Source organism: Peromyscus californicus, unplaced genomic scaffold (assembly GCF_007827085.1).
Source record: "Peromyscus californicus insignis strain IS unplaced genomic scaffold, ASM782708v3 Scaffold_4__1_contigs__length_199733344, whole genome shotgun sequence".
In the NCBI taxonomy this organism is placed as follows: Eukaryota; Metazoa; Chordata; class Mammalia; order Rodentia; family Cricetidae; genus Peromyscus; species Peromyscus californicus.
In genome coordinates this window covers 186,200,753-186,224,875 of record NW_026294562.1, presented here as the reverse complement: position 1 = coordinate 186,224,875, position 24,123 = coordinate 186,200,753, and the positions used below count along the sequence as shown (strand labels likewise).

Sequence of the window (24,123 nt, the reverse complement as noted above, 5' to 3'; positions counted from 1 at the left end):
TCTCAGGAAGAGGCTGGGGGCTCAGGCGGATGGGTGTGGGGGCAGGGTATGGAGATTGCAGGGTCTGCCAGGGGTCTTGGAGAAGGGGATCCTTCCTGGTGGGGCTAGAAGAGAACCTGCCCAGTGGCCAGAATCTGGGGCCAAGTTGGGCAGGTCTTCCCAGGAGTGGCTGGTGCCCAGGGATAGGGTCCGGGCCTAGCTAGGGCACTCACCTGTGCTCCAGAATGAAGCCAGGGCAGGATGGGCGTTGGGGACCAGCCTCTAAGTTGCAGGAAGAGGTGGGGGCTCAGGCAGATGGGTGTGGGAACAGGGCGTGGACATTGCAGGGTCTGCCAGGGGTCTTGGAGAAGGGGATCCTTCCTGGTGGGGCTAGAAGGGAACCTGCCCGGTGGCCAGAACCTGGGGCCAAGTTGGGCAGGTCTTCCCCGGGGTGGCTGGTGCCCAGGGATGGAGTCTGGGCCCAGCTAGGGCACTCACCTGTGCTCCAGAAGGGAAGTCCAGGGCAGTCATTAATGGTGTTATTAATTAAATTTGTTCTTTTATCATTTCAGGCTGTATATAATGCATTCTAAGTAACTCCCCCCCTCTTTTCTCTCTTCTAGTTCTGTCAAATTCTATTATTCTCGATAAATCAATTTCTGCATTCTTGTCTTTTTGTTTTGTTTTGTGACTCTCAGATCCATTTGTGTAACCAAATGTTTAGAACCATCCATGAAAGTAGTGCGTTCACCAACGGGTGGGTACACAACTGAAGACAAAAACTATACACTTCCCAAAATCTGTCAGTAGCCAATAGTTCATCAGGGGTAGGGTTCCAAAAGATGTTCCCATCTATGACTGGTTGTTGACAGTCTTATTCAGGGTCAGAGCAAGTGACCACAGCAGTTCTAAGTTCATGTTTGTAATAGCTGTACCATTCTCAGAAGATAGAATTTCACAACTCTCTTCCATGTCTTGTAATACTTCTTGTAATACTTGTAATGCAGGTACTTGTGACATTTCTGCTCTTCTTCCCACCATGTTTCTTGTTGTGCTGTAAAGGTCTTGTTTATGGCTTATCAACCAACCATCATTTATTCTCAGCATCTTGGGCAACCATGAGGGAAATGGCATTTCTGGAGGAAATGAATAGGGAGTCTGGAGGCGGCACTCATCAGAGCACTAAGGAAATGAGAACCAGATGTCTAGGGAGTGAAATGCACCTCCCTGTGGGGCTGATGTAAGGACAGCCACAGGACAAGTTTCAGCAGCCTCTCTCACCCTCTTGTATGCCTGTTCATCCAGTCAAATATTGTGGCTCCGTGTAGAGACACCATGACTTCTACATTCACAAGCCTGCACTGTCTAGATAAGATGTGAAGGAGGGAAATGATTTTGTGGTCTGTGAGATAAATCAGCCCATAGTTTAGCACTGGTCCATCAGAAAAACCTGCAGAATCCAGGAGGCTCTAGACAAGAAGGAAACATGACTGGACTTCAGGAAAAAACATCTTATAGGGCACCCTATTTTAGGGCTGAGTCTACACTCCAGGACCATGGTATTGATGAGTGAGTGCATTTCTAGTTGTCCCAGGTTGCTTTTTTCTAACTGTTGACCAGGAGCCACTCCTGGGCAGTACAGATGGTGCATAGCCAGTGTGGGCTGATCCTAGAAATGTTACCCAGGTCCTTTGGCAGAGGGCAAGCAGTAAACGCCCCTAAACTCATTCTCAGAACTGAGACAAGCTCTCTGGTTCCCTGGGGGGGGGGAGACTGAAGTGACAATCTTTTGTGAGAGGACAACAGAATTCCAGCAATATCATCTCTGTAACATTGGTAGCTCAGATCTATGGTGCATATAGACCCCACTGGAACATAGGAACAATGCTCCTTTTCCATTCCAATTATTGAATGGCGCCATGTAGGGAGCTAAACCATTGTTAGTTGTTCTGTTTTCAGAAATTCCTTGGATCTAGTTGGGGACAGGTGAAATAACACCCATGGTTCCCACTCTCAGGATTTCCTTTCAGAAAAGACATCTTCACTTATGAGTTTCCACTATTACAGCCCAACACTGGCTGTGAATGTACAAGTTGAGTACTCATTTAACACACTGGCTCCTTTCCTCTTAGGGGTCTACTACAGTGAACGCAGCATGTCATCCCCATCCAGCTTTTAAAGACAGTCCTAAAGAGCACATAATCTGTGACATCATATTCATGAGACTTTACTAAGTATTCCATGAGTTTAACACCATGATAAACATTTACTAAATGAGATTCTTTGGTCATATCCTGCTGCTAGTCTTGAGAATGTATTAGAAAATGAAAAGAACTCCTCATGCAAAAGTAAAATTATTCCAATCATGTAAATTCTATCCAGTGTTGAAAACCAGATGTTACTGATGATAATAACAAGGTTAAAATTAGAAACATACATAATGGAGACAGCTTTGGAGAAAGAGTTAGCATTTGTCAATGTCCCAGAGTCATTCATCATAGACACTTTGAAGAAATTAGAACAGAGAACTTCCAGCATCAGAATTATTTCATGTGCCAAACCTCTAAAGTTAGCATCATAGTGAATGGTAATAAAGCAGAAATTTTGTATTAAATCTTGAAGAAGGTTCCAGAATCTCCTCTCTTCACACATTTCCAGCATTGCACTTGAAGATTTAGTTAGTACAGAAGCAGAAGTAAAGTAAAAGAGCATTTCAATATATCTAAGAGAGAGAGAGAGAGAGAGAGAGAGAGAGAGAGAGAGAGAGAGAGAGAGAGAAATACCTCTATCGTTGTTTGTATATCACATGGTGTCTATGAAGAAATTATGAGTCATTGTATGATAACTCATCCTAGCAAGCTGATTCTGGGATGGTTGACCAGCATGCCAATTTCTCTGACATATACGAAAAATAGGCAGTGGGGAATGAAATGACAAACACATAAATTTCATGCAACTCTCCCACCATCATACCCATGATGTTACATTGATGTTGTGAAGGTGTCTTTTATGGGGTTATATAGAGTTGTCAGCAAATGCCACATATCAGGGTTAAGAAAATGCTTTCAAAGTTGTGCCTACACTACCTTGACAGACAGTCTTTATTCCAAAAGTGTGGTAACATTGGCTTTATATTCAAGAGAAACTGTATGAGGAATAACTATTGAACACTGAAAGGTTGGAGGGTCATAGAGAGAGTTTTGTGGCATCATAGGCAGAGTAACTTTGAATTCTGGGCTCTGATTTTACTTATCATTTTGGTATTGAGGCACTTTCCCTGTTTCTAGTCCAACAGACAGAGCCTCCTGCCATGGAGAATGTGGCAATGTATAAGAATGGAAAATGACACATGAGAGGGAAGGGGAAATGTACAGAATTGAGGACCCATGCCCAGCAGATGAGACAGATATTCCCTCACTTTATAGATTCAGAAAAGAATTGGGTCAGTCAACAAATGCCCATAGTAGTTGGAGGGATGTGAATTTGCCTAGGAAGCATCTCATCACAACCCTCACACCTTTCTCTGCATCCAAATCACGTTTGCTCCCTGGACATTTTCTCACAACAGTTCCTCAACATAAGAAATGGTCTTTTGTACAGAAAACTTGGATCATCAGATTTATTTTCCATGCTCTGGAACCTTGTGAGATGTACTTCTTTGTCTTCTGATTATATCCCAGCTACATGTTGGGCCTGTCTCTGGCTCCACCAACCCTCAAAGATGAGAATCCCAATGACTATGAGGATCATGACAGCCATCCCCATCCTGATGAGATTCTCCAGTGTGTGATCCTGGTTCTCTGAGGCTGTGGTTGTGGACAAAGAAGTTACAGAGGTTAGGGACAGTCGAAACTTTCTCAAGATAACTAAAAGTCCCCAAGATAACTAAATGTTCCCAAGATAACTAAATGTCCAGCTAGGGATCATGTCTTCATTGGACAGAACTTGACCCTCTGTTTTCAGTGCTATGACTTTGAATTCTCTTTATGCAACTCTCTTGAGATTGGGAATGTCCTAGGATGGGCTGATAGTCTCAACTGATGCTGAGAACAGAAGAAGAGGAGTAAGATGTGCTTATGCTTAGGAGACCTGAGTGTTTCATCTGCATTCTGCTCATTTACTGTAAAATACCGATCATTCTCATCCTATAAACTCATGAAGTTCTGGAACAGCTCTTTCCCCTGGCAAAGCTGGGTTCCCTCCCTTATTCTTACTAGTTACTTTTGTTTAGCACCACTGTGCAAACACCAGTGAAAACATCAAATTCAGAGTAGAATAAATTATTAAAACATTTCTGGCCCTGATCCCAAGTCACTGCACTGAGCAGCCACAGACCATTCTGAGTGTGGTGTCTGTGGTGAACTCAGCAGAGGTTGTGTAGACTCACATCCTCAGTCTGGGATGATTTCCTAAATGGGTGTTTTTGCCGAGTGTTTGTTCCATTGTCACACTTAGACTCTCCCATCTCTCCTGTGACCTGAGCATTCCCCTGATCTCTTCTGAGTACCCAGAGACCATGAAGGGGTGGTTGAGGAGGAACTACCTTATTGCCCCAGAGATGAGATACAGTTTCTGCTAAGGTTGAGAACCTGTGTCTTGTTAACAAACTTTCCCAGATGTTTCTCACCACATCAGACCAAGAAATTTCTCTATGTCCAGTTCAGGTAGGAGCACATCCTTCTGATGTAGATTGTTATCCATCTCTTTTGTTTCACATATCACTCCAGAAATGCAGGACCAAGGTGTGGGGCAGTGCCATGCAGTGTTTTGTAATCCTGGCTCTCAAAAGAAGATGTGTGTGTGTGTGTGTGTGTGTGTGTGTGTGTGTGTGTGTGTGTGTGTGTGTGTGTGAACCAGTAAAGATAGTAGATGGGAAGCCACTGGGCTTTCACTTAGTATTTCTCCTAAAGGCATGGCTAGCCCACACTAAGTATAGATGCTAAGACTGACATATCTAAACATTACTTTTGTCATCTTTACAAATAGTAATTACTGAGACAAACAGGACAGCTGTAGTGTGAGGAGAGTGTGGTGCAGCTCTTCCATCACTTTAGGAGAGTCTGGGTAAGTTGTGTACAGCCCCTGGCAGCTCTATCCCCAAACTTCTTGTTCAGATGAGTACACCAAGGGCAGGCAGAAGACTTTCTTAGCTGTCACCTCTCAAAAGAAGGCAAATCCATTAGTCTCAGTTTCTCTATTTCACCCTGAAGTGAAATGTTGAAGACTCCACAAAGGAGCAGGTTTTGATTGAGACTTCTGGATTTTATTTTGCTTAATGTGATCATTGTTATTTTCAGGTTCTCATGATAAATTCTATCTGGTAAGGTTGAGCTATGGCTGTGGATCTGTTTTGAACAAAAGGGAAATATAGCAGGACCTGTACTTATTACAACAAAGCTACATCCTCCACTGGAGACACTGTGGATCATACATGACCTGACAGTAAGGGTCTGTGAATACTGATAACTGAAGGGTGATGAGCAGAGGTTGTCCCTGGGGACCAGTTTCTGCTTAGTAGCCTATATCTGACTGTGGCCTCTAAAAGATGCTCTTTCAGACTATGTGATAACTTTTGGATTCCATTAACAGGGACTGTAGTGAGTATTCCTAGGAATATCCATGTTGGCCTCCACCATCATGAAGGTGAGTATCCATCTGACTGAATCTCTGCAGCATTTGTAACCGAATCCTAGTCAACAATTGTTTTGAATGAAGAATGCTGATATAACTCTTTATCTCAGAAATACCTGGACCACCTCAACTGGGACCATGAACTCCACAAAGATAACAGCACATGACAACAGGTACAGAGATGAGTTGACATATCCCGTAACGCCTGTAGGTGCCACTGAGACAGGAGGTCACAGAAATCATGGAGAATACTAAAAGTATGCTCACAATCTAGAAAGAAGGTAGCCTGGATGCCCTGCCATGGCTGTGTACCTACCCCTATCATAACCATATGGTACCTAACATACCATAGCCACTGTGGGAGAGATACACTGCAGAATAAGGTTCTGGAGGGTTCTTCTGTCAGGAGAAGTCACCGCCAAGGCCAGCACTGAAGCAACTTAAAGTGGGCCACACTTCTACCTTTTATATGCAGAGAAGCAGCAGTCAAGAAATGGAAGAAGTTGCCCAATTTATCATCTCCAGAAAGAGCTGTGTCAAGTCCACAAGTATCTATTGTCCATCAGGGCCACTCATTCTAGTAGGGTCTTTATATAGTCTTCTGGGGCCTGACTGCACGTGGCTGAGAGTTGTGTTCTCAGGATCTTAGTGGAGGAATGGGGAGGTGAGTGTCTGGGTTTCCTGTTCTCTACCTACCCACCTGGTCCATCCTCCAGACTGAGCCTAAACATCTTTCTCTCTCTGGATGTCACCTTCCATAGCACAAACTAAACCCCGAGATTCTGGGGTCTCTGTGGGGATCTGTTTGCCTCCCACACTCAGAAGTTGAAACGACAGAGACATGAGGACTTTTATGGCCTATGAGCCAGTAGGCTCCCTGGAGATGGAGCATACACCCTACACCAAAGGGCTTGATACTCACCAGTTGTTGGCATAGGCCTTGAGGGTGGTGGGCTGGAAGGTCTAATGGATCCTAGGAAAAGAACAAGTGTAGGATGAAAGTTAGATGCTAACTGAGAGACCTGCCTCTGCTCACTCTTTTACATCTGCTCTGTAACATCCCCACACCCCTCATGCTGTCTACGCCAAACCAAGATTACAATAGAGGATGGAGTGGACATTAGTAGAAGGATCACTGCTGGCATCCACTTCTCTGGCAGGGAAAGCGCCTTCTGACTAACCTTCCTATTGTCCCCTTAATCCCACCCAAGTCAAGGGTTGTCATAGGGTTTGGATTGTAAGTCACCCTGAGAGTTCAGGGTCACCTCACCTGAGACCGTGAGCTCCACAGGGTCACTGGCTTGTGTCAACAGGTAGAGAGATGAGTCCCAAGAACCATAGCACCTGTAGGTACCCAAGAGAGCAGAGGTCACAGCACTCATGGAGAATTCTGCCTGGAACTCCCAAACTTGAAACGTTGATTTTAGTCGCTGGGGTTGTTGGTCTGCTCCCTCTTTGGAGAGAATGAAAGTGTCCACTTTGTATGTTGACTGACACAGCAGGGTCACGTTGTCTCCAGAGTATACTGTGGAGTTAGGTTTCACTGAGAGGGAAGGACTGAAGGAAAGGTGTCCTAAAGCGAAGAGGGAGGATGAGAGGCTGTCTTCAATGTTCTGAGCTGACAGCTCACCTGGGTATGCCCTGAGCACCTGGTACTCTTTCTCTTTTCTCTGCCTGAGCCCATTTCCTGCTCCCATACATCTGCATCTGTTCCCTAATAAGAGCTCTGTCATTTATCCCAGCCATCAGCTACTAGACTTCCCCATGACAGCCTATGCAGAGGCTAAGTACCTGATTGAAACTTCTTGGTTCCTTACCTGTGATCAGGATGTCCAGGGGGTCACTGGAGGCTGACCACTCAGAGGAGAGGTTGTATGCACCATAGCATCTGTATTGGCCTCCAGTAGAGCTGCTCACAGAATCTAGTGTGAAGTTGGACAAAGAGAAGCCAGTCTTGGTTTGCTGGTTCCAGTGCTCAGTCAGGTTATCTTCTCCTACCTTGTACAGAAGAAATCTGTCATAGTTGATGTCAGAGCAACACTGCAGGGTGAGGCTCTTTCCAGGGTCCAGAATACGGCCTTGGTGAGTGAGCAAGGAGGGCTTCTTGGATACACCTAGAGGGAAGGTGACAGGTTAGTGATTGAGGAGCTGGCTTTTAATCAAACACTTATCCCCGCCCATCCTGCCCTGCACACATCACTGCTTCTCCCCAGGAGTAGGGCTCTGGCTCAGCCACCAGGCTTTTCCTCTACCACTACCTATCAACAACTACCCAGTGGGACAGGTCCATGGTAAAGGGCTTAGGGTGTCAAGAAATGATTGATCAATGATGGGGCTGACTTACCTGAGATGTGTATTTTCAAGTGGTCACTAGGTACTGACCATAACTGTGGGGTATCGTTGTAGTAGCCATAACATTGGAATGTCCCTATATGATCTTGGGTCATAGAAGCTATGAAGAAATAGGCTTGGTACTGCCTAATACTGTGTATATACTGTGAGTTCATAGAGCTGAGGAACTTCTGATCTTCCTTGGTGAGAATGAGCTTGTCATATCCCACCCATGAGATACACTTGAGAGTTATATTCCCTCCTGAGGATATCACAGGGCTAGGCAGGGCCGTCAGGTGGGGTTTCTTGTAGTAGATTCCTAGGAGAGAGGGAAGCAGACTATTGCATGGGATCACACAGCCACAATGCGCTCCAGTGCTAGGCTTTGGGAGGGGAAAAACATAAGAGCAGAGCCTAGTATGGAGATGCTGACTGTCCCCTCACCTGTCACCACAATCTCCAGGGTGTCACTGCACTCTGACCATCCAGCTGAGCTGTAACAGTAACAGTGATATTGTCCCCCATGTTGCTGTGTCACAGAAGGGATGGAGAACTTGGCCTTATTCCCAGGCTTCTCTAGGGTCTGTGTGTCCCAGGTTTTCTGGCTTTCCTCTTTATGCAGAACACATATTTCTGCATCCATGGTCCCCTCACACCAGCACTTCTGTAAGTGACCACAGAGCCTGGCTCAGCCTTGATGGTGAGTTTGTGGAGGGTCACTGCAAGGAAATAGGAGAGAAGACGTTGGGTCTGTCTGAATGTGGCACAGATAAAGTCACATAGGCAGATGGCACTTTTTTCTTTTTAATTTATTCTTCTCTGATACAATACATCCTGATAGCAGCCTTCCCACCTGCCCTCTCCCCCAGATCCACTGCTCCTCTGTTTCCTTTCAGAAAGAACAGGTTTTCCGGTGCTATCAACTTAACACAGAATAACAACATGCAAAAAGACTAGTCACACACAGTCATATTAAGGCTGGACAAGGTAACCCAGTAGGAGAGAAAAGATCCCACGTGCCGGCAAAAGAGTCAGAGACATCCCCACTCCCGTTGTTATGAATCTAACAGAAACCCCAAGCTAGCCAGGCAGTGGTGGTGCACGCCTTTGATCCCAGAACTCAGGAAAGAGATGCAGGCAGATCTCTGTGAGTTCAAGACCTTCCTGGTCTACCAAGTGAATTCCAGACCAGATAACACTACATAGAGGAACTCTAAAGGACCAAACCAAGCCAAACCAAACCAAAACATCCAATGTAAACAACCACAGCGTGTGTGCAGAGGGCCTAGGGCAGACCCATGCAGGCTCTGCGCTCACTGTTTCAATCTCTGTGAGCCCTCATGATCCCTGCTTACTTGATTACGTGGGCCGTGTTCACCTGATGTCCTGAAGACTCCAGTTCCTGCACCCCTTCCTCCCTCTCTTCTGTGGGGTTCCCCTAGCTGTTGTGGATGGCACATGAGCTGATCCAGAGTAACAGAAGGCCCCATAAGGATTCATCTCCGTCCTGGACCTCCTGGACGCTGCTGTCACTTTCTGCCTTGGATTCTGTATCTTATGTCCCACTCTGCTATGTACTGTGTCAATGACTCAGGAGCCATGGGTCCTCACACACACCACACACCAAGGCCTCCCTAAACATATGCATAATTTCAACGTTATTCTAGGAAAAAGCTAGGGTTCCTCACCTGAGACCAGGAACTCCAGGGGATCACTAGGATCTGACCACACCTGTGGGCTGTTCTTCTTAAAGCTGTAGCATCTGAATGTCCACCTTTGACTGGAGGTCACAGGGCCCACAGAGAACAGGGCCTGGAACTGTCTAGTGGAGTAGTTATACTGTGATTCCTGTGTCCAGGAGAGCTTCTGTGGTCCTTCCTTAACCAGAATAAACCTACTATATTGCTGCCTTGAGATACAGTTCAGGGTGACATTCCCTCCTTCAGTCACCACACGACTAGGCTTGGCTGACAGACTGGGTTTACTGTAGGCTCCTAGGAGAGAAGGAGGAATCAGTTAGATGTCCTCAAGGCCTCATTGTCCTCCTGGGTTGTGAAGTGGGAGCCATTCTGTTATCAGAACCACTTCATGCCAGTCAAGCCTGAGGCTAGAGACCCTTTGGGTCCTCTCACCTGTCACCACCAGCTCCAGGGAGTCACTGAACTCTGACAATCCATCACGGGTCCTGTAGTGACAGCGATATCGTCCTGCATGTTTGGGGTCTATTTTTGAGATTGAGAATTCAGCCTTGTCCTTAGGAGTCTGTGGAATCTCTGTGTGTCTTAAATATTTGTGTCCATCTTTGTAGAGACTGTACTCTTTTGCTCCTGTGGTCCCCTCACACAAGAAGGTCACTGTCATATTCTCAGAGACCACAGAGTCTGGCTGTACTCTGAGGACAGGCTTAGGGAGGGCCTCTGTAAGGAAAACAGCATCTAGGACCCAGGACAGCCATCAGATTGTAGCTCCAACCCCATCCCTCCAGCCATGCCCAGGGTCAGCACACATGTGTTGTTCTCCATCCTCACTGCCCAGGCATGGCTGCAGGAATGATGAGAAGTGAGGGTCAGGACATCTGCAGACACTCACTCTCCTGCCAGCCCCGGGGTCCTGAGGCCCAGAGTCAATCCTGGAAGAGAGTTCCCTGTGAGAGGTTTGCCCCTGAAGCTTAAGCAGTTCCTCCCCTCTTCAAAACCTCCTGAGATCCTGTGGTTACCCAGTGAACCAATGCTGGACTGTGGGGCATCGTTATTCTTAGCCCACAGTGTCTGGTCCACCTTTCCACACCTCACCCATATAGATCAGGGCTGTGAAGGTGAAGGTCATGGCATCTCCTTCTGGAGGCTGCAACTGTGCTTATGGGCAGAGCTACAGAGACTGTCTGGAGAGACAAGAAACACAGGATGTGGCATCTGGAGACTGGGCACTCCCCATGATTTGGTTGTATTGCAGTAGCCCCAAAGGAAGAGGAACTGCCCTCCTCAGGCACCAGGCTCTGACTTCCCCAAGGCTGTAGCTAGGTCAGGTAGTAGACTCTGCAGTCAATTCTTTGATCGATGACATTTCCATAATCCCATCATTGTCTGTCTCATCTATCCTCATCCTTGTTGGGACCAGGTGGTAGCAGACATGTATGAACATTACCCATATTAAATACAAATTTATGTGTGGGTTTGCTTTATTCCTTTTCACACTTTTTATGTAAAATTCTTCTTCATATTCAAAATGTTTGAAGGTTTCTGTGAAGGTCTCACTGTGTACATCTGCCTGGAATAAACTTTATAATTGTCTTCCTCATAGCCTCAAGTGCTGGGTTACAAATGTACATCACTATTTCTAGTTGTTTGTTCCTTTTTGATGTATGTACTTCTATTACAACTTTAAATCACATTCATTTAATTACACTCGCTTAACAATAATAAATTACACTTATTTTCTTCTTTATGTGTGTATATTGAAATGTGCCACAGACACTCGTGGAGGACAGAGGACAAGTGTAGAAGACAGATTACTCCTTGCACAGTGTAGACCAGAGTCAGGACTGAAGTTGGCAGCAGCACTCATACACTGATCCATGCCACTTGTCCAATCTCAACATCATCACTTTCCTTAGCCCTTCTACTTCAGGCAAAAAAAATATCCAATGATTCCCCACGGGTCCTGGACCAAACAAGGTCCCAGCATTATTTGACATTCTTTAGGTGCAGGCTGTTGGTGTGGCCACACATTTTGAAGCAGTTGACCACACAGGGATGCAGGCACATACAGCGTTTGTGGGCAGCAGTGCGTGGCCTTGTTACAGTTGTGTTTGTGGAGAAACTGGCAAAGGAATGGCTTTTTGATGCCACCACACAGGCACAGCATCAGTTGAAGTGGGGAACTCTTTCTGGACCTTGCTGTTGGCCAGGGTGCAGCCACGCTCTATCTGCTGGCAGCAATACTACCTGCTGCTGGTCAGGTGGGATGCCTCCATTGTCTTGAATCTCAACCTTGCCATTCTTGATGGAGTAACTCACTGGGCCAGACCTTGAGGGTAGTGTGCCACGCCCACGACAGTGTCGCCCGCGTGACAAATGCCTTGAATGAGGTGGTTACGTGGGAAAGGGGGGCTCACGGCCCTCGGGTCTATGCCCCCGGCGACCCCTTATCAATCTGCCCGAATCATGGTGCCAGGCTACACGGAACCGTGCAAAATCTGCTTGCAGAGGCTGGCTGGCACTCTGCTTTTTTCTCTTTGCAGCTGTGACTATTGCTGTTTCCTTGTGTATTGATTTCAGGGAGTTAGCTCTCAATGTTCCTGATGTGCCCCATAAAAAGAATAATGATTCCTCAAAAGTGGCCTCAATACCCCCACCTATAATTCAAGCTTTTAGGCAAACAGTTAAAAAGGGTCCTAAAAGTTTGGAAAAATTTATAAATGATTTAAAGCAAAAAAAACTTATGACTCAAAGGAACAAAAATTCTAGCGAGGAAAGATAAAAGTAAAAGTCCAAAAACTCATAAGCAATCCACACGCGCAGCCAACAGCAGCTGCAAGGAAGCAGTTACAGGAACTAGCCAGTCCTACAAAAATTATCAAGGAACAAATAAAGTTTCTCATCAAGGGTCAGTGGTGGCAACCCCCTAACTTTAATCCTAAATATAATAATTATTTAAAGCCATTGCCCTTTACGGGAGCTTATAATAAACATAAAAACCAATGGGTAAATCATAATAGCATAAAAACAGAATGGCATAAGTTACAGTTCATATAAAAAAAGCTAGGTCCCAACCCCCCTGGTGCCTTCTCACCTGCAAGCAAAGGTTAAATATTTTCACACAAATAAAACCATGGTTAAAATGATGGTAAAAAGGGTTTAATTATAATACAAAACAAAGGTCTAATAATTATGTAAAAAAAAAAAAACTTCAGCTAGGGCCGTAATGTTCTCTGTCTAAATAAAAAACCACAAAAAAAATAACACCTGTACTCATAAAATCTATTAATCATTCTAAAAAAATTATGTAACCACATTGTTAATTCTATGTCTATTGCCCCACTGGCCAATTGCCATGTTTCTTCAAATAATTGTATAAAAAACACTGCTTAATCTAAGTAAAATTGCAGCAGTTCACAACATACTCTGGTGTCTGTGTCTGTCTGTCATTCGCCAAATCCCACTTATCCTAAGTACCTTCAACCTGTTCTCCCTCAATCTGGTGTTCCTACTAAAACCCAGTCCGCGGCAGGTGGCGCTCCGAACAGGGACATGAAGGACAGGTAATTTTCTCTCTTCTTTCTCTCTTTTCATAAGTAGGGATCGGCTCCTGTCAGGGTTCTGCAGACCCGCCGGTAAAGGCTCACCGGTTAAGCACAGGTAATCCAGAAGGTAAGCATGGGGCACCACCTCTCAAAGGAGGACAAATTATTTGCATCTGTGATAAGACATATGTTGGCAGAAAAGGGCTTGAAGGTAACACCAGAGGCCTTGGCAGAATTCCTTAAACTCGTGAAGGAATTGTGTCCCTGGATCACAGAGGATGGCAGCCTGACACTGACGGAATGGAGGAAGGTAGGGAAGGCTATGCACAGATATACAAAAGAAAAGGGAAAAGAACGCCTCAGTCTCAGTCTGCTTTGCCTCGTGATGTCTTGGAGGCTATTACTAGCAATGCAGTCGCTGCTTGGCGTCGCATTCCGCCTCCCGGGACAAAGAGCACGGTGTTATCAGGGATTATACAAGGGAATGAAGAAACATATCAAGCCTTTATCTCTAGACTTGAGGAAGCAATACATAGAATGCTTCCCCCTTCAGAGGGGACGGACATGCTTCTGAAACAGTTAGCCTGGGAAAATGCCAATACCCTGTGTAAAGACTTAATTAGGCCCGTCAGGAAGACAGGCTCATTACAGGATTATATAAAAGCATGCATGGATGCCTCACCAGCCGTAGTGCAAGGAATGGCCTACGCTGAAGCAATGAAAGGACACGATTTAGCGCCTATGTTAAGAAAATAAGTAGCGGAGGGGCTGATAGCTCCCCGACCTGTTATAAGTGTGGAAAATCAGGGCACATGCAAAAGGAATGCCCGAATGCTGAGAATAGAGGAGGAAGAGCGCCTCCTGGCATTTGCCCACGATGCAAAAAAAAAAAAAAAAAATTGAAGAAATAAATGCAAGTCAAGGTTCACTAAGGAGAGAGTTCCCCTCAAGCCCAACAGTCAAACAAAAAACTAGCTTCGGGGCTCCCCCTTAGCCCCGAAAAAAAAGGGGAATGTCCAAAAGGAAGTACAGTTAACACCAGGGCTAAACCCTGCTGCGCCAAAATTCACTGTCCATAACCTGCCTAAAGCTACTCCAAAGAGTGCTGGATTAAATATATCATGTCCTCAGGACTTGCTCCTGTCCCTGTGGGATGGGGTAACTGTCATAAATACAAAAATTACAAAAACCCTGCCACCACAAATGGTAGGATTAATTTTGGGGAGAAGCTCTAATACTGCTACCAGCTTTGAAGTACTCCCTGGAGTGCGAGATACAGATACCTTAGGTACAATAAAGGTAATAATCAGGCCTTTAAAAAAAAACATTCAATTACACAAGGGACAAAGAATCGTACAGGTTGTTCTACTCCCCTACATAAAAATGCCTAACCCTATTATAAAAAGCCATAGGGGGTCAGAACAGTTTGGCTCTTCAGACTCCGTAAAAGGAGTCAATTGGGTACAAGAATTAGGGCAACAACCCTTTAAGACAATCATCCTGGATGGCAGGAGCTTCCAAGAACTCTTGAACACAGGTGCTAACAGAACCTGCATAGCAGGAAAGGATTGGCCTTCTTCTTGGCCAACACACAAAACAGGATCCTCCCTTATGGGATTAGGGATGGCTTCCAAAGTAATGCAGAGTTCAAAGCTTTTTAAATGGCAAACAAACAGTAAAGAAGGGTTTATACAGCCTTATGTGCTACCCTCTCTACCATTTACCCTATTAAAAAAAGACTTAATGAAGTCACTTGATGTACATTTAGTAACAGGAAGTTCTAAGTTAAAACAGCATTTTACATAGGGGCCACTGCAAAGAATCTCTATACAAACTCTATACAGTAAAAGTCTAATCAGCCTGTATGGGTTAGTCAGTGGCCCCTAACACAAAAAAAAAAATACAGGCATTAAAACAGCTAGTATCAAAACAATTTAAAAAAGGGCATATAAAAAAATCTAATAGCCCATAAAATACTCCTGTATTTGTCATAAAAAAAATCAAAAAAATAAAAACAACTACAAGATTTAAAAGCAGTAAATGCTACAATGAAAAATATGGGGGCCCTACAACCAGGACTCCCATCCCCTGTGGCCATACCAAAGAACTGGCACATTATAGTCATTGATCTACAAAATTGCTTTTTTACAATAAAATTACAGCCTCAAAATCGCCCTCAATTTGCCTTTAGCATACCCTCAGTTAATTTTAAAAGACCCTATAAACAATTTCATTAAAATGTATTACCCCAAAAAATAAAAAACAGTCCTTCATTATGTCAAAAATTTGTGAATATGGCCCTTTTACCAATAAAAAAACTTTTCCCTCTGCATATATTATTCATTATATGAATAATATATTATTGGCTCATAAAAATAAAAATACAACAAAAAAATTCTCAAAAAAACAATTAGTAGTCTAACAGCTTATGGCCTTGTCGTAACTCCAAAAAAAATTCAAAAAAATAGGCCACTTAGTTATCTAAAACAATAAATAAAAAATAATTATATAACAACCCAAAAGACATCTATCAAAGTAAATAAATTAAAGACCCTCAATAATTTTCAAAAATTGTTAAAAAATATAAATTAAATAAAAAAATATTTAAATGTCACAACAGGTCAATTAAGCCCCCTGTATTAAATATTACATAAAAAAGCTCACCCAAGGTCAATAAAACACTTAACTCCTAAAGCCTTGCAGGCTTTAAAACATATAAAGCAGGCTTTAAAAAAAACTAAAGTACATCGAGTAAACTATTTAATTCCATAATATTTAATTGTTTTTGCCACAAATTATACTCCAACAGCTTGCCTATGGCAGGGAGGTGTATTAAAATGGCTACACCTACCACACACACATAAAAAGGTACTTATATCTTATCCCTCTCTTTATGCACAACTTATATATAAGGACAGAATTAGGTCTAAAGAATTGTTTGGCAAGGAACCGGCCTTTGTAATTATACCCTATAATAAAAAACAATTAAAGCTCTTATTACAAAAATCAAAAAATTGGTGTCTCTCCTTAATAAAATACCTAGAACAAATCACCTTTCATTACCCCAAAGACCCTCTTATTAAATTCATAAAAAAAGTTCCTCTTATATTTCCAAAAATATGTGTTTCTCAACCCCTAACAAAGGGTATTATGGTTTTTACAGACGGATCAGCAAATAAAAGGTCTGCGGTATACTCGAAAGGAAAGGAACCTTTAATAAAAATTGTACCACAAATAACAGCCCAGCAAGCAAAAATACGTGCAGTTCTGCTTGCACTTAAACATTTTCCCCAGACCCTTAACCTTTATACAAACTCAAAGTATGTGGTTAATTTATTTCCTGCCATAAAAACAGCAAGTTTAACAGGTTCTTCTACTATTAAGCCTCTGCTTAAAAAATTACAATCTCTGTTATGGCAAAAAACAAAAAAACTTTTCATAAAACATATTTGGGGTCATACAGGGTTACCAGGACCCCTAAGCCATGGTAATCACATGGCTGACTTATTAACTAAAATTAATCTCCTTACAGTACAGGAGGCACAAAAAAGTCATGCTCTGCATCATCAAAATGCTAATGCATTAAAACAAGCTTTTCAAATAACTAAAAAACAAGCTAAACATATAGTTAAAAAATGTGCTCATTGCCCTCCACAAAAACAACGTTTAAAAATGAAAGTCAATCCTAGGGAATTAAAGCCTCTTGCATTATGGCAAATGAATGTAACCCATATTTCTTCCTTTAAAAAGATGAAGTATGTTCATGTAACAGTAAATACATTCTCTCATTTTATCCACACGTCTGCCAAATCAAAAAAAAAAAACAGTAAAGAATATAATTCAGCATCTGGTACAATGTTTCATAATCATAAAAAACCCATGCATATCAAAACTAATAATGGACCTGCCTACACCTCAAAATTTTTTAAGGTATTTTTAACACAATGGGGAATTAGTCACACAACAAAAATTCCCTATAACCCACAAAAACAGGCCATCATAAAAAAAACTCATCAAACATTAAAATTACAAGTAAAAAAATTACAAAATGCTAACTCATATATGTCCCCTCATCATGTTTTAAGTCATTCTCTCTTTATATTAAACCATTTAAACATAAACTCAAATAATAATTCCTCTGCTCTTAAGCATTGGGCAATAAAAAAGACGGCATCATCATTGCCACAAGTACTATAAAAAGACTTGCTTTCAAAATCCTAAAAAGGACCCAACCCTTTAATAACATCAAAACAAGGGTATGCTTATATCTTTCCACAAAATGCAAAATCGCCCATATAAATTCCAAACAAACTCATCAGGCCGGCGCCACAAAAAACTACAAAAAAAAAACAAAAAAGTTAACAACGGCCCGGCTCACTCAAAAAATAAAAAAGCTAACCCTAAAGCCACAAAAGCTTCCAACATAAACCCAGCTAAAACATCTGGCAACAAAAACAAAAGCACTTGCCTCGCAACAATGTTCTAAGCCTCCTTTAGAAATGCTATTTGTAGCCATGTTGTCCTTGATTGCTGCTGGGCCTCTACGGCCTCTACCAGTCCTTCTTCCTATTGGGCTTATGTTCCTTGTCCTCCCCTTTTACATGTAGTGGGGTGGTTAAATAATAAAACTTATAAAATATTAAACAATCAAACAAAAATCATCGGGGGTTTCCAAAATTCAAATAAAAGGGCAAGTGCTTCCTCATTTATAAACTTTACAAAAAACTCAAATTCATTACCAATTTGCTTCGCCCTAAAAAAAGGAGCTCCTCCCGGGTATCTCTCCACCAGCTACAAAACCTTTTTAACTAATGCCCCCAGCTCTACCAATTAAAAAAAGAAATCCTAAATAAATCTAAAAAACTCAACTGCTTACTCTAAAACTTCCCACTATAAATAAAACTTTTAAGTCTATCAATTTTATGCCTCTTAATTCCTGTATTACTAAGTATCAAAATAAAAATCAATTTTAAAATAATGGTGTTACCGCCTTTCCTACTTAATTGCGTTGTGGGTTTCCTCACGCAGCCTCCTCCTACAATCCTTTGCTGTCTAAATTGCTTATTTAAAATTTTTCCGCCTCTTCTAAAAAAAAAAAGTATAAAAATTATATCTCAAAAAATAAAAATAAGTTCCATAATTATACATTTGTGGGTCATAAAAAAAAATCACTAGGTGGTTTTCACCTAAATATGTTAAGCCAATGTGGGTCGCTAAAACCCCCTCCAAAAACATAAAAAAACATCCAAACTTATTTCGGCTTATTGCCGCTTCAGGCCCAATGTCTCAAAAAAAACCCAAAAAAACTACCCCATCTCCCATTGCAATTAAATCATATATTTCCTATCCTTTTGCTCTGCTACTAGGCTCTGCTGCCCATATAAATATCTCTGCTCTTGGGTCTAACACATATCATGTAACTTGCTTTAAATACATTATCACTAATTATATTTCACCAAAAAAAACCCAAAAAATACAAATTATAATAATTGTAAAAAAACCACCTTTTATAATAATGCCCATGCAATTACATAACATAACTTGGTATAATAATTCAGCTTTACAAATACTTAAACAGCTTCATAAATTAATAAGGCCAAAAAAATTTGTTACAGCGTTAATATTAAAAATAACAACATTAATATCTATTATTACTACTTTTGCCATTGCCACCACCGCCCTGGTTCAAAAAATTCATACAACTCAATTTGTAAATAATTTAAATAAAAATATTTCCTTTACATTATCTAAACAAGCAATTATTAACAAAAAATTAAAAACAAAAATTAATATATTAAAAAAAATAATGTTAGCCTTAAAACAAAATGTGGCCAATATTAAAAAACTTATAAAAACTAAATATCATCAAAAATACAAAGCTATTTATATAACTGTGCTTTCCTACAATTTCTCTAAAAATTAAAATAAAGTTAAACATCATTTATTAAAAATATAAAAAATTCTTCCATTACTTATAATTTAAAGGCTATTCAAAAAAACATATCGGCCATGAGCCAAGCTCATATACAAGCTGGCTCATTAAATGTCTTAACACAAAAATTACAAAAAAACCTTAAAGCCATAAATCCCTTAAATTAAATTCATTATTTTATTTTCATAAACATTCTTGCCTTAATTGTAATTTATGTTATTGTAATTTTCCCTTGCCTTTTTAAAACAATAACCAAATCTCTAAACAATGTACATAAAAACCTATACACCTTCCGCCTTAAAAACAAAAAAAAACCTGCCACGCCCACAACGGTGTCGCCCGCGTAACAAATGCCTTAAATAAGATGGTTACATAAAAAAGGGGGGCTCGCGGCCCTCGGGTCTATGCCCCCGGCAACCCCTTATCAATCTGCCCAAATCATGGTGCCAGGCTACACAAAACCACACAAAATCTGCTTACAAAGGCTGGCTGGCACTCTGCTTTTTTCTCTTTGCAGCTATAACTATTGCTGTTTCCTTATGTATTAATTTCAAAAAATTAGCGCTCAATGTTCCTAATGTGCCCCATAAAAAAAAATAATTCCTCAAAAGTGGCCTCAATACCCCCACCTATAATTCAAGCTTTTAAACAAACAGTTAAAAAGGGTCCTAAAAATTTAAAAAAATTTATAAATAATTTAAAACAAAAAAAAACTTATAACTCAAAAAAACAAAAATTCTAACAAAAAAAATAAAAGTAAAAGTCCAAAAACTCATAAACAATCCACACGCACAGCCAACAACAACTACAAAAAAACAGTTACAAAAACTAGCCAGTCCTACAAAAATTATCAAGGAACAAATAAAGTTTCTCATCAAGGATCAGTGGTGACAACCCCCTAACTTTAATCCTAAATATAATAATTATTTAAAGCCATTGCCCTTTACAAAAGCTTATAATAAACATAAAAACCAATAGGTAAATCATAATAGCATAAAAACAAAATAACATAAGTTACAGTTCATAAAAAAAATAACTAGGTCCCAACCCCCCTAATGCCTTCTCACCTACAAACAAAGGTTAAATATTTTCACACAAATAAAACCATGATTAAAACAATGGTAAAAAGGGTTTAATTATAATACAAAACAAAGGTCTAATAATTATGTAAAAAAAAACTTCAGCTAAGGCCGTAATGTTCTCTGTCTAAATAAAAAACCACAAAAAAAAATAACACCTGTACTCATAAAATCTATTAATCATTCTAAAAAAATTATGTAACCACATTGTTAATTCTATGTCTATCACCCCACTGGCCAATTGCCATATTTCTTCAAATAATTATATAAAAAAACTGCTTAATCTAAATAAAATTACAACAGTTCACAACATACTCTGGTGTCTATGTCTGTCTGTCATTCACCAAATCCCACTTATCCTAAGTACCTTCAACCTGTTCTCCCTCAATCTGGTGTTCCTACTAAAACCCAGTCCGCAACAGTAGTGGTCTTGCCTGTCAAGACCTTACCAAAGACCTGTATGTTGGTGTCTGTTCAGCCATCTAGTTGAAAAGAAAGAGAGCTCAGTAAAAATATTTTATTTCCTCTTCTCTTTAGTGTGAGGGATTGATGGCAGGGCCTCCAGTATTCTACTACCCTTGAGACATACTACACTCCTGAGCCACACCCACATTATCCTGCAATTGCAAATTTCTTACCTTTAATTTTTTCAATCTTCTATATTTTTCTTTTTGTTAAATTTTATAATTTAATTTAATTTTACATATCAGCCACAGATTCCCCTGTCCTCCCTCTTCCCACCCCCTCCCCCTAACCCACCCCCCATTCCCATTTCCTGTAGAGCAAGGACTCCCCTGGAGATTCAGCTCAGCCTGGTAGATTTAGTCGAGGCAGGTCCAGTCCCTTCCTCCCTTCACCCAGGCTGAGCAAAGTGTCCCAGCATAGGCCCCAGGCTCCAAAAAGCCAGCTCATGCACTAAGGACAGGTCCTGGTCCCACTGCCTGGGGGGCCTCCCAAACCTTCAAGCTAATTGACTGTCTTACTTATCCAGAGGGCCTGATCCAGTTGGGGGCTCCTCAGCTATTGGTTCGTAGTTCATGTGTTTCCACTAGTTTGGCTATTTGTCCCTGTGCTTTTTCCAATGACGTTCTCAATATCTCTTGCTCATACAATCCCTCCTCTTTCTCACCGATTGGACTCCCAGAGCTCCACCTGGGGACTGGCCATGGATCTCTGCATCCACTTCATTGGATGAGAGTTCTACCACGACAGAGCTTTTGGCCATTCAATCACCAGAGTAAGTCAGTTCAGGCTTTCTCTCAACCATTGCCAGTAGTCTATTGTGGATGTATCTTTGTGGGTTTCTGGGGACCTCTCTAGCACTCTGCTTCTTCCTATTTGCATGGGGTCTTCATTTATCATGGTCTCTTATTCCTTGTTCTCCCTCTCTGTTCTTGATCCAGCTGGGATCTCCCACTCCCCTAAGCTCTCTTTTCCCCAACCTTTGCCCTTCATTACTCCCCCTCATGTCCAGTTTGCTCATGTAGATCTCATCCATTTCTCTTTCATTGGGCAATCCCTGTTGTAGCTAGAGTTTTCCTTCCTGGCCCACAGTCAGGACAAATCTTTGTCACCTGCCAGTCCCACAGCTGTCAGACCCAACCAAGTAAACACAGAGACTTATATTGCTTACAAACTGTATGGCCATGGCAGACTTCTTGCTAACTGTTCTTATAGCTTAAATTAATCCATTTCCATAAATCTATACCTTGCCTCGTGGCTCATGGCTTACCGGCATCTTCACATGCTGTTTGTCATTGTGGCAACTGGCAGTGTCTCTGGCTGCCTTCCTGTTCTTTCTTTTCTCCTCTCTGTTAGTCCTGCCTATACTTCCTGCCTAGCCACTGGCCAATCAGTGATTTATTTATTGACCAATCAGAGCAACACATTTGCCATACAGAACATCCCACAGCACTTCCTCCCCTTTTTTTCCAAAAAGGAAGGTTTTAACCTTAACAAAGTAAAATTACACATAATTTGGGAATTTGGGCGTAGCTTCTCTTACTACTTCCTGCTGGAGGGGGGCACTGTATCTTATGGGGACATCAAGAAAATTTAGGATTTTGGAATAGTCCATGATGGTGTATCGTCTGAGCCAGTTGCCTTCAAACCATTCTGGATGTTGGATCATCTGGGCCTTGGTGTCATCGGAGACCTTTCAGGGGGTCTTGGCTGGTCAAACCTGATGTATCTTAATCTGGAACAAATCCATAGCCTCTGGCTTTCTGTGGGAATAAAAGCAGAGTCTCCTTTCCAAAGCAACATATCCTTACATCCAAATTTTGAAGTCAAGGTACCTTTAAAATATACATTTTGGCATAACTCAACAGCTTTTACAATCAAATGTTTTTCTGCAGTTAAAAATCCCAAAGACAGCCAGGCGGTGGTGGTGCACGCCATTAGTCCCAGCACTCGGGAGGCAGAGCCAGGCGGATCTCTGTGAGTTCGAGGCCAGCCTGGGTTACCAAGTGAGTCCCAGGAAAGGTACAAAGCTACACAGAGAAACCCTGTCTCGAAAAACCAAAAAAAAAAAAAATCCCAAAGACAACACAATCCAGATTCTCTGTGTAATATTCATCTTTATGTGGCTTATATTTTTATATTAATTTTACTGTCTCTTTAAAGACTTTATTTTTTAAAACTATGTATTTGTTTATATAACTGTATATATCACCTTTTTTGTCTCTTTCAAGCCTACGCATATTTTACACATATTGTAAACTATTACATCTGAATCTGTCTTATTAGAATCTACTGCTTTAAGCTGCAGCAGCTATGGCTGCTGGCTCCACCCACTTCAGCTTCCCAACATGGTGGTGGTACATTTACTGCCAGCTCTGGGAGCTATCGTGGGTCTATGCTTTTACCCAAGCAGCATGTAGCCCAGAAACCTCTTTTTTTGTTTTGTACTAGCAAAGGCTAAATCTACCACGCAGCTTAATGTGCCACTTGCAGAGGCCTCATTCCCACCATACTGCAGGTCGAGCGCACACGCCAGGAACCCACAAGTAGCTCAAACCGGCAGCTGCTGCTTATTTGAGAGAGACAACTAGGATCTGTTTTTAGCTCTGTTTTAGAATCTTTTTACTCAGGTTTTAGGTGGAAACTCTTGCCAACACGTTGGGCACCATTTGTAGCTAGAGTTTTCCTGCCTGGCCCACAGTCAGGACAAATCTTTGTCACCTGCCCGTCCCACAGCCTCTCAGACCCAACCAAGTAAACACAGAGACTTATATTGCTTACAAACTGTATGGCCATGGCAGACTTCTTGCTAACTGTTCTTATAGCTTAAATTAATCCATTTCTATAAATCTATACCTTGCCATGTGGCTCATGGCTTACTGGCATCTTCACATGTTGTTTGTCATCATGGCGGCTGGCAGTGTCTCTGACTGCCTTCCTGTTCTTTCTTTTCTCCTCTCTGTTAGTCCCACCTATACTTCCTGCCTAGCCACTGGCCAATCAGTGATTTATTTATTGACCAATCAGAGCAACACATTTGCCATACAGAACATCCCACAGCACCCTGTGTCTTTCTTAGAGTCTTCTTTGCTAGGTAACCTCCCTTGAGTTGTGAGTAACATTCTAGTCATCCTTAGTTTTACATCTAGTATCCACTTATGAGTGAGTACATACCATGTTTGTCTTTCTGAGTCTTGGTTACCTCACTCAGCATGATTTTTTTTTCTAGATCCATCCATTTGCCTGCAAACCTCATGATGTCATTGTTTTTCTCTGCTGAGTAGTATTCCTTTGTGTATATGTATCACATTTTATTTATCCATTCTTCATGTGTTTGGATTAAAGGTGTAGGCCACCAAACCTGGCCATGGACTTAATATATTAATTGTTTGAAATTGTCCTAGCAGTGTGTATTGTGTTTTGATGGAGTCCACTCTTCCAACCTCCCCTTGTCCCTTAACCATCTC

General features: G+C 41.8%; 1 pseudogene; it reads right to left on the bottom strand.

The window, feature by feature from the left end:
• LOC128124206 (leukocyte immunoglobulin-like receptor subfamily B member 3) overlaps nucleotides 1-10,302 on the bottom strand; it is a 36,564-nt pseudogene extending 26,262 nt beyond the window's left edge.
• Between the last annotated feature and the right edge of the window lie 13,821 nt (nucleotides 10,303-24,123).